The sequence below is a fragment of the Cebus imitator genome, unplaced genomic scaffold (genome assembly GCF_001604975.1).
Source record: "Cebus imitator isolate Cc_AM_T3 unplaced genomic scaffold, Cebus_imitator-1.0 Scaffold320, whole genome shotgun sequence".
NCBI lineage: Eukaryota > Metazoa > Chordata > Mammalia > Primates > Cebidae > Cebus > Cebus imitator.
In genome coordinates, this window is record NW_016107635.1 from 1,141,573 (window position 1) to 1,153,388 (window position 11,816).

At 41.5% G+C, this 11,816-nt stretch overlaps 1 protein-coding gene and 1 long non-coding RNA gene across 6 annotated transcripts in view; both read right to left on the reverse strand.

Moving 5' to 3' along the window:
* Positions 1–11,816, reverse strand: part of ASTN2 (astrotactin 2) — a 950,477-nt gene that overhangs the window by 78,184 nt on the left and 860,477 nt on the right. The window lies entirely within an intron of this gene.
* The window catches only part of LOC119467706, an 8,765-nt gene continuing 3,723 nt past the window's right edge, over positions 6,775–11,816 (reverse strand). The window contains exons 2-3 of the long non-coding RNA XR_005196299.1: positions 8,693–8,694; positions 6,775–6,789 (exon numbers count right to left, since the gene is read on the reverse strand). This is a non-coding gene — a long non-coding RNA (uncharacterized LOC119467706). The remainder of the gene's footprint in view (positions 6,790–8,692; positions 8,695–11,816) is intronic.

Here is an 11,816-nt window from a genome sequence, read left to right on the forward strand (position 1 = left end):
CTTTAGCAACCTCTTGTGTAAAACAGGAATAAGAATTATTACCACTTTAATGGAACGCTTCAAGGATTCAATGCGATGTAAAATAACTGACGCAGTGCTTCTCCTTAATGTATAAAACATGTTCCTGAAACAAGAAGTGGCAATGGGATGGGAGCACTCATGTTGCACTAGAACTTTACAGTGTACATGGTCCTTTTATATCCATCAGCTCCTAGGTGATCTGAAGCCTCGCTACTACTCCAGCTAGAGCTCCTTCCCTCTCCCTTTGCTGACTACCCTTCAATGACTGTGCCCTCCTTGGTGTTTCTGAGCATGCCCCAGGGTCTTTGCTATTGCTACATCCTCAGTCTGGCGCAGTCTACGTTCAGCTAGCCACATGGCTCACTTCTTCCCACTTTCAGGTCTCTCTTCAAACATCACATCCTCGAAGAGGTTTGTCCTGATCACCCTCACTAAAATGGTATCCTCCACAACCTCTATCCTGATACCCTATTTTACTTTTCTTTCAAATACACAGTACTCTTTGACTTTATATGGCTCATCTATTATTTCCCCATCATTGCCCCCCACCCCCTGCACCTGGAACATAAGCTCCATGATAGGAGCTTGTTCAGTGCCTTATCCTCAGTTTCTAGAATAGTGTTCAGTATGTAGTAGGTGCTCAATAAGTGGTCACTGAATGACTTAACTCATAATTGTTCATGAAACTCAGAAGCTGGCAAGGCTGGCATTCTGATTCAGACTTTACACGTGAATACACTGAGGCCCAAGGAGGTGAAGAACACTTTCTAAAGTCCTTCAGCTGGTGGATAACAGGAGTGGAACTCACAAACTGAGCTGCTAAACTCAAATCCAAATCTCTTTGTATTTCACCAACTTATATTTCCTATTATTGCTCCCCTTCACCTCCAAATATTCACTGGGAAATGGTTGTTATTTGGCATTTTACCTCTTAAGTGAGAAGCCCCAAAGATGGAGGTGTGAGGAGTGACTTCACATGTTCTCCACCCAGACATAGGCCTTGCTAGAGTCCTGTGAAACTAGAGCTCTGGCCCTCAGCTGGGAGCAGGCAGATCAGCCACTAGCAGCTAGGAGGAGGAAGGGATTGATAAATAGAATGTGGGAGGAGGGCAGGAAGAGGATTGCTGTAGCCATCTCCAAGCCTCCAAATAGGCAGGAGAAGTCCAATTACCCTTTTAGAGTAATTTCCATTCTATAAAGAGGTAATGACTTACTTCACTGCCCAGAGATTTCCATTTGCCTACTGGGGATAGCCAAGTTCTGCAGGGGAGGAAGCGACTCACTGATCCTTAAGCTCCCTGGAGAGGAAAGGAACCTGGGCTTGGACGGGGCCTGTGCTCTGACTTGCTTTTATACTTTGTGACTCACCTGCCACCTCTGGACCTCAGTTCACTCATCTATTTAAAGAATTCTGGGGCCTAGAAAAATTGTGGGGATTGGTTTAAGGAAGATGGCATAGAGAAAGACGTGTCATGGCACAGGTCAAGTGTTGAGTTCCTTGCTATAGGCCAGATACTGTCCTTGGTGCTCTACATACACAATCGCTTTTACAGAGATACTGTGAGGTTGGCATCGTGAAGCTCATTTTGAAGATGAAGAAATGGAGATGCAACGTCAGCGAGCATCTCCAAACTCACACAGGTAGTGAGCAACAGTTTTGAGATTAGGACCCAGGGCTATCCAGGCTCTCAATAATTTGTCCCCTTGAAATACAGACTTGAAATATTGTCACCTGAAATCCTCAGAGTCAGAGCTGGGGACTTTAAAGACAAATTATGTGAATCTCCCATTTTTCAGATGGAGAAACAGGCACAGAAAGGAAAGTGATTTGACTGAAGACACAGCAGGAGAAAAATAGAGTCTAATTAGAACTGAACCAGACTTTCTACTGAACTAGAAAGCGAATGTCTGTGTTAATGGCAGTCCACACTCCATCATTATTGTCTCCATGTCTGTGTTAATGGCAGGCCACACTCCATCAGTATTGTCCCCATGTCTGTGTTAATGGCAAGCCACACTCCATCAGTATTGTCCCCATGTCTGTGTTAATGGCAAGCCACACTCCATCAGTATTGTCCCCATGTCTGTGTTAATGGCAAGCCACACTCCATCAGTATTGTCCCCATGTCTGTGTTAATGGCAAGCCACACTCCATCAGTATTGTCCCCATGTCTGTGTTAATGGCAAGCCACACTCCATCAGTATTGTCCCCATGTCTGTGTTAATGGCAAGCCACACTCCATCAGTATTGTCCAGTTGGTGGGCAGCCTGTTGGTTTGAAGGGCATGAGTTCCTAGAAGTATCCTTCCCATCGTCCCTCTGGACCACAATATTCCCAGAGCCTAGCACCAATGCTGGCACCTAGGGGGTATTCAGAATATTTTTGAATTAGTGAATGAACTGATTCCCAGTTCAGATTCATTCCTCTCTTATTGTTCTTGGAACCTTCCCACATTGTTACTGCTGTTTCCACTTGTCTCCCTATCTGATGTGTTCTTTCTGTCCTTCTGCAAGCTCAATCCTCAGGTCCCCGTTTAATGTTCACAAACAATCCCACCACTTCTCTTTCTACTTTAGTCTACAGGGACCTCATTAGCTTATGTGCTTGGGCAAGTTTCACAACTTTCTAAGCCTCAGTTTTCTCACCTACACAATAGGGATAGAGATAGTAACAGTCTTCTGAAAGCTGTTATGAGGATCAGCAAAGCCAGACGAGCTTGGTGAGCACATATTACACATTCATGGCAATGATGGTGGTGTCAAGGTCAACATCGTCATCACCTCGCCTAGTTCTACAGCCTACAGGAATTTCCATATGTTCTGCTCACTCTTATAGAACTTCAATTTCCACTGAATGTGCTCCTTTCAATAGGACCAGTCAATTTTTTTTGTGAAGGGCACAGGTGTGTGTGAGTGTGTGAGTGTGTGTGTGTGTGTGCACATGTGGGTGTACTAGAGGCCCGCTATTTGGGAAGCCCTGACCTATGAAGGTATCATCAAAACCCTTGCCCACATGGAACCTTACAGTTTACAAAGTACTTTTTTCTTTTTTTCTTTTGAATCTTAAAACAGCACTTAGGAGTAGATGATTTTACTTTTGCCTTATAGGTGAGGCAAGGTGAGTATCAGAAAAGGGAGTTGATTTGTCACAACAGTAAGTAGAATATGCAGAATTGCTATAAAGGATCTAGGATCTGGAACCAGCTCTGCTGACTGTCAAACATTCTTTCCTCAGCATCTCTATGCACAAGACAAAAGGATAATTAGAGGGCAAAGCAGAAAGTGTTTCCTCTGAAGGAAGTGCTGCCACTGGTCAAGGAAGAGGTAGCTTGGAAGATGTTCACAGGTGTCACCATCCAGGTGGCAGGACTGAGTGTGGGCTCGGCATCTGCAGCTTCATTTCCATCCCATACCTCTCTTCTATCTCTGAATTTTTAAACATGCTCTCTGATAAGCTGAATTCTCATTTGGATATTAATATGAATCCTAGCTTTCCCTATTTTTTCTTGTGACGGCATCCTAACTTCGTTCAAGGGTTGACCCCTCAGGAAATGGCAAAACCTAAGCATAAGACAATCATTGTTTGGCAATGGTTGGTTTAGAGTTACGGACATGAGATCGAGATGTGAGGGAAAGTGTGTTGAAGAGCTTCTGAGAAAGGTTTCCTCTCTCTCTTATGATGGAAACAAACGGATAGAGTCCATTTCTGCTACTAAAAGTGTCTGGATATGTGGCTAGAAGCCTTGCAAGCCATTCTTCATCAGCACCAGGTTGCTATCTTGCTACTGTCCTGAGGAATGAGCCAATACACGGTTGGAGGTGGAAACAAGGGCATTACAGAGACGCAGAGCCGGGTGCCTGATATGCCACATTGGGATACACCCTACTTTTGGACTTCTGGTAGCCCGAGATAATACATTTTCTTGTTTTTAAATCCATTTGAGTTGAAGTTACTGTTACTAGCAGCCAAAGGCCACCTGACTCTTTGTGGCTCCTATATGCAGGCTGCTTAGTGACTCAAGAAGTTGTCATTTATGGTGTCAACAACCTACTGAGTAGACATCGGAAGTGATTAGTCACAAATAATAAAAACAAAACAATTAAGAATGTTTAGACCAGTACCCCTTAAACTTTATCATTCATGCATCAGAATCAAATGGGATGTCTTGCTAAAACGTGGATTGTGGGAACACACCACTATAGTAACTAACTCAGTAGCCCTATGGTGGGGTTTAAGAATATAATTTTCTATCAAGTTCCCAGGTAATGCTGTTGCTGCTGGTCTGAGGACCACATTTGAGAAGAACTGATTTAGAAAACTATATAATAATTTCCCTTATCTTATTAGCATATAAATATCATTTATTGAATAGAAGAACAGAAAGTAGAACTACGTCTAGGAGTCATGCACCTGGAAACTTCTAGCTGATGTGACTTGCATTGACTACCACCCTTACCCTGTGTATTGTAGAAATAAAGACTGAGACTTAGGGCTCCAAATGTTTACTGTTTCAGACTCAGAGAGCTTAGGATATAGGTACAATGATTGAGAGAGAAAACAAAATGAAAATGAATCTCCTGTCTTTATGTTTCACTGGAGACAGCAGCTAACATGTTTGAGAGATCAAAAAGATACTATTATTATTAATGCATCATTGTAATCACTTACACTTTATAAATTCCTTCTACATCAGAATCTCATTTAATCTTCATATCAACATTGTAATAATGATCATTATGATTATTATGATGGCCTTTTCTCAAAGATGGCAGATAGGAGGAATGACTAGCTTGCAGCTCCTGCCCGGACAAACAGAGCAGCGTGGGGAGATTCGTATGGTGCACTTTTGCTCCAAGAACGACTGCAGGAACATATTAAGAAGCCAAGAGAATCCACAGACCCTTTGAAAGAACAAGATCACTGCTATAGACTCCTTGAGATGCTGAAAAACTGTGAGTCATATTGCTTTCTCAACAGAGAGGCTTGTGGTCTGGGGCAAGTTCTCAGCACTGGCTGCCAGCTGCCTGGAAATAAAACTTGGCGCTGTTGAGGGGACACAGTGGAAGTGAGACTGGCCTTTAGGACTGTAGGCTGCATGGGAGCGGGGTGAGGCCTGTGGCTGCCAGCTTTCCTCCACTTCCCTGGTGACCTGTATGACTCAGCAGAGGCAGCCACAATCCCCCTAGAAACATAACTCCATTGGTCTGGGAACCACACACCCATTCCCCATAACAGCCATAGCTAGCCCCTGTGCAAATAAATTCTACCTTTTAATAACTGTATTTATATTAAAATTCATGTTTGTCTATATGGTTCTGTGATCAAGTTATTAAAATGTCTTGTCACTGTGAATCATTTGGGTTAGTAGAAATATGACAAAATTATTAAAAGCTACCTATAAATACATAACACTATTGTTGTCTTTTAAAGGTAGAAAGAGGATTATATTAAAATAAGTTCATCTCTCATGTTAGATATGAGGAAATTTTGTAAAATATACTAACCAAAAGCATCTTGGTCATAACTGCTAACTACCAGCCTGAGAGATTTTATTCTTTAATACTCATTTGAAACTTTTGTATTATGAATAGTCAACAGCTAATCTGCTGAAAGAAATCATAGATGATGCATACAAATGGAAACACATCCCATATTCACAAATAGTAGAATCAATATTATCAAAATGACCATACTGTCAAAAGCAATCTATAAATTCAGTGCAATTCCCATCAAAATGCCACCACCATTCTTCATAGAACTAGAAAAAACAATCCTAACTTTTATGTGTAACTAAAAAAGAGCCTGCATAGCAAAGCAAGACTAAGCAACAAATCTGGAGACATTACATTATCTGACTTCAAACTATACTATAAGGCCATAGTCATCAAAACTGCATGATATTGGTGTAAAAATAGGCACACAGGCCAATGAAATGGAAAGGAGAACCTAGAAATAAAGCCAAAGACTTATAGCCACTGACCTTCAACAAAGAAAACAAAAACATAGAGTGGGGAAAGGACATCTTGTTTAACAAATGGTGCTGAGATAACTGGCAAGCCATATGTAGGAGAATGAAACTGGATCTTCATCCCTCACCTTATTACAAAGATCAACTCAAGATGGATCAGGGACTTAAATCTAAGACCTGAAACCATAAAGATTCTAGAAGATATCATCAGACAAGAGAAAAATCCTTCTGGACATTGGCTTAGGCAAAGATTTCATGACAAAGAACTCAAAAGAAAACACAACAAAAAACAAAGATGAATAGACAGGATTTAACTAAACTAAAAAGCTTCTTTCACAGCAAAAGAAATGACCGGCAGAGTTAACTGACAGCCCACAGAGTGGGAGATAAACTTCATCATCCATACAACTGACAAAGGACTAACATCCAGAATCTACAAGGAACTCAAACAAATTGACAAGAAAAAAACAAATAATCTCATTAAAAAGAAGGTTAAGGACGTAAATAGACAATTCTCAGAAGAAGATATACAAATGGTCAACAAGCATATAAAAAATGCTCAACATCACTATCAGGAAAATGCAAATCAAAACCAAAATGTAATACTACCTTACTCCAGCAAGAATGGCCATAATCAAAAAAATCAAAAAATAATAGATGTTGGTGTGGACACAGTGAAAAGGGAACACTTTTACATTGTTGGTGGGAATGTAAACTAGTACAGCCCCTATGAAAAACAGTGTGGGGATTCCTTAAAGAACTAAAGGTAGATCTACTGTTTGATCCAGCAATCCCACTACTAGTTATATATCTGGAGGAAAATAAGTCATTATACAAAAAAGATACTTGTGCACATGTTTATAGCAGCACAAGTCACAATTGCAAAAATATGGAACCAGCCCAAATGCCCATCAATCAATGAGTGGATAAAGAAAATGTGGCATATATATGCCATGGAATATTCTTCAGCTATACAAATGAACGAAATAATGGTATTCACAGTGACCTAGATGGAATTGGAGACTACTAATCTAAGTGAAGTAACTCAGGAATAAAAAACCGGACATCGTATGTTCTTACTCATATGTGGGAGCTAAGCTAAGAGGTTGCAAAGGCGTAAGAACGATACACAGAACTTTGGGGACTCCAGGAAAGGGTGAGGGGGGGCGAGAAATAAAAGACTACACATTGGGTACAGTGTACACTGCTTGGGTGATGGGTGCACCAAAATCTCAGAAATCACCACTAAACAACTTATTCATGTAATCAAACACCACCTGTTTCCCCAAAATGTACTGAAGTAAAACACTTAAAAGAAAAAAGTTTTTTAAAGAATGAGGATGAAGAGGAAGAAGAAGAAGAAGAAGAATTGTCAGCAGAGGTTAAATAGAAGGAAGAGGATTACTTCCATTGTATAGATTTGAAAACTGAGGCTGAATGACTTTTCCCTGTCATACAGCAAGTAAATCCCTGAGCTAATACTTTAACCCAGTTTTGTTTTCCACTAAATTCTGTATTGTCTCTACTAAAGCAGCTGCGTTTTGTCACAGGTATTAACCATGAATAAAAAAATAAAATTTAGAAATTCTAGGGCTACCATGCCTTTCATTCTTGCTTCAGAAACATCTCAGATGCTCTAAGAACCCACCAAGCATCTTCACTCAGCTAGGAACAAAGACCCCAAAACTAAGATAGAAAAATCTAGAAGTCAAAACAACTACTCCAATGCTGTAGGAGACTCTTTCATGACCTCACCTGAGGACTATTAACTGTTATTAAGATAAAGTTCAAGAGAGCATGCCTTTCTTATTACCAATCCCATTACATAATTCAGAGCCCCCTCCCTTTTTTTTTTTTAAATGACAGTTATAATAAGTGACAGAAGGCAGTGTGGTAGCAAAGGAAGAGACAGAAAGGTCATCAAAAGCAGACATAGAAGTCAAACTTGCTCTGGAGATGATTTAAATATTTTGAGATCGACATTTTGATCAAAAGGAAAGACAAGAAGAAAAACAAGAAAAAGCGTGCCTATTTCCCTAATGCTCCTGAGTAAACCAGGAGCATCTGGTCAGCAGCAGAGCTCACTCAGCCTCTCAGGTCAACCTGGTATAGAAAAAAAGAGCATGGTGACTTGAATAGGTTACTAAATATCTCTGAGCCTCCACCTGCTCAACTTTCAAATGGAAGGTCATCATGCCTTCTTTGCAGCATTGTAGGGACTGGCAATATGATATAGAAAGATCTTAATTGTCTCTGGTCTAAAGTAGGCCCTAAATAATAGAGGGCTCTTGTTATTTTGTTGATAATGGCACATATGAGGCAGTGGGCAAAGAAGAGGAGCTGATGGGATGGCTACCAGGTTTGGCTTGGTTAAACATGCGCACTTCCTATTTTACCCAGCCTTTGAGGCTTCAAATATTATTTTCTAAAGTCACAATTTGCTAAACCAAGCAGTTCACCTTTTCAAAGCTTCAACTTCCAAAATCCATAAGCTCCAACAAAAAGAGAACTGAAGGGGAGAAGTAGAGCACCACTACAAAGGTACCTAATTTTTTTTTTTTTTTTTTTTTTTCTTTTTGAGACAGAGTCTCACTCTATCGCCCAGGCTGGAGTGCAGTGGTGCGATCTCGGCTGACTGCAACCTCTGCCTCCTGGATTCAAGCAATTCTCCTGCCTCAGCCTCCTTCTCAAATGGGCCTTACTTCTCAAATTATTACTCAGATACTTTAAAAGCCTCCCATAACAAGAACGAGCCCTTCACAACACAGGTAAAAGACCAGAGCTGAGTCCCATGCGGAAATAATTCTCTCAGGGGCTACAGATGCAGGGACTATATTTTATGGCCAGTGCTGGGTGAATTTTTAGCAATGAGAGAAAGGCCAATTTTTTTTTTTTTTCTTATCACACAGTGACATAGCTTAGATGCTTAGATTTGGACTGAATTATATCTTGCCCTAAAACTCTATTATGGATGTTACCTCTCATTTCATTGACAGAGTATTTCTAACATGGGTGGGACTCCCTGGTGGAAGACAAGGAAAGGTCATTCTTGGTGGGAGACAGATTAGGTAGCTCCTATTGTTTTAGTGGCTTCTGCCTATGTCTGCATCCCACACCAGAGTAGGAAAAATATCTTCTTAAAAATTTTTGTTATAGTCTTACCTAATAGGCATATGTGAAACGTAACTAGATTGACTGGAAGGCAAGTATATTCCTGGAACATAATACTTTACTATTTCAGCCATAGATCATAACCAACATGGGCAAAAATGTTTCCATGGGAAAATGTGGTCAGAGTTCCCTTCTGTGCTGAGGTGCCAGAAACACCTTTCCCTTGCAGGCTTTCACTGCTTTCTGAGAGGCAGCCTGGTTTAATGGAAACACCTCTATATTTGGAGCAAGATGACATGAGTTCCAGTTTAGTTTTCCTGCTCTATGAGTTGAATGACCCTTAAACTCTCTAAGTCTCAGTTTCCTTCTCTGCCCAAAAGGCATAAAAACTCCTACTCCCTTGGTGTTTTCTGAACTGAAAGGAAAATAATGTTGGCAGAATCACTTTGAAAACCATAGAGTTCCCTGTACAGTGTTGAAAAGTTGTTAGTATGTCTCCGATCTGCTGGGATGTGAGCCCCTCACACGACTTCCACATGAAAGATGGCATTCCTTCTCAGGGTTACATGGCCAAGGTATCCATTCTCCTCTGTAGAGATGTGCCTGTTTCTGTCTATAAGCTACCTAGGCATCTCTGATCCAAAAGCTTCAACTCCCAAAATCCATAAGCTCCAAAAAAAGAGAACTAAAGGGGACAAGTAGAGCACTGCTACAAAGATGCCTGAATTTTTCTTTTTTTTCTTTTTGAGATGGAGTCTCACTCTGTCACCCAGGCTGGAGTGCAGTAGTGTGATCTCGGTTCCCTGCAACCTCTGCCTTCCAAGTTCAAGCAATTCTCCTGCCTCAGCCTCCTGAGTAACTTGAACCACAGGCACATGCCACCATGCCCGGCTAATTTTTTGTATTTTCGTTAGAGACAGAGTTTCACCATGTTGCTCAGTCTCATTTTGAACTCCTTAGCTCAGGCAATCTGGCTGCCTCTGCCTCCCAAAGTGCTGGGATCAGAGGCAAAAGCCACCATGTCTGGCAAATGTGGAAGCGACTTTGGAACTGGGTAACAGGCAGAGGTTGGAACAGTTTGGAGGGCACAGAAGAAGACAGGAATATTTGGAGAAGTTTGGAACTTCCTAGCGACTTGTTGAATGGTTTTGACTGAAATGCCGATAGTGATATGGACAATGAAATTCAGGCCAAGGTGGTTTTAGACGGATATGAGGAACTTATTGAAACCTGGAGCAAAGGTCACCCTTGCTACGCTTTAGCAAAGAGACTGGTGACATTTTGCCTCTGTCCTAGAGATCTGTGGAACTTTGAACTTGACCTAAATAATTTAGAGTCTCTCTAGCAGAAGAAATTTCTAAGCAGCAAAGCATTCAAGGGGTGACCTGACTTTCTGGAACACATGTGGACAGTATGTTCTGTAGATCACGCTCCTTCTTGGGGTTCTCCCGACAGAGTGTAAGCTGTAGGGTGGAAGATGTGGCATAGGAGGAAGTACCAGAGCATGGGAGCATGTGACTACTTAGGAGGTGGGACTTCCTCATCACCTCTTCCCCCATCCAGTCTGAGAGCCTTTGTAGCACAGACAGCTTCTGCCCTTTTTGGCCACTGTCATATATATATAATCAAGCATCAGATTGAAACTCACATCCAAAAGCTATGCCTCTCATCTCATGAGACCTAATAGAGGTCCATGAATTTGAGTGATTGTGGTAACCTGGGGAAGCAGGCACAGGAGAATTATTTAGCAAGCCACCTACATTCAGTGGCAGTGGCAGAAGGAAGTATTGAGAATTTCCAGTGTGCCTTCTCACTCATTTACCCTGCAGGTGCCAGCTTAAGCAAAGCTCCTACCACACTGACTCCTTGCTGAAAGGTCCTTTAATAATTATCATGGACCATGGGCCTGAGAAAAAGGTCAAAGCTCTTTACAGTCACCCTAAACAATGCAATTCCACCTACCATTCCAGATCTACTCTCTCCACAAACCATCCCCTACAGATTTGTTCACCAACAGATCTCCCAATTTCATACCTCTCTGCTTTTTCCTATGCTGTTCCCTCAACTTGGTAGGTCATTTCACCTTATCCTCTTGCCTGTCCCCAGCACAGTTCTTCTTATTGAAATCTTACTCATTTTTAAGGTCCAGCTCAAGTGCCATCTCCTCTAGGAAGACCTCTGTTAATCAAAATCTCCTTCACAGCCCACTTTAATTGTTCTTCTGTAATCCAGAGCCAACCTCTATTATTTGGTGCTGATTTCATTCACAAAAAGGACAAAAGAAGGTTCAGATACACATACATGCTCCAGTTCTTGTATATGCATGTGCATCACATTATGGAAACAGCTAAAAGACCCTCTTTCCTTGCCTCTAATATGGGAATAATCATACCTACTGTGTGGGGTTGGTAAAAAATTTGACAAAAGAGGCTGGGTGTGGTGTCTCATGCCTGTAATCCCAACACTTTGGGAGATCAAGGCAGGAGGATCACTTGAGGCCAGGAGTTCAAGACCAGCCTGGCCAACATGGTAAAACTCTGTCTTTGCTAAAAATATATATATTTTTAAAATTAGCTAAGTACAGTGGCTCATGCCTGTAATTCCAGCTACATGAGAGGCTGAGGTGGGAGAATCGCTTGAACCCAGGAGTCAGAGGTTGCAGTGAGCCAAGATTACACCACTGCGCTCTAGCTTGGTCAACAGAGCAAGACAGTG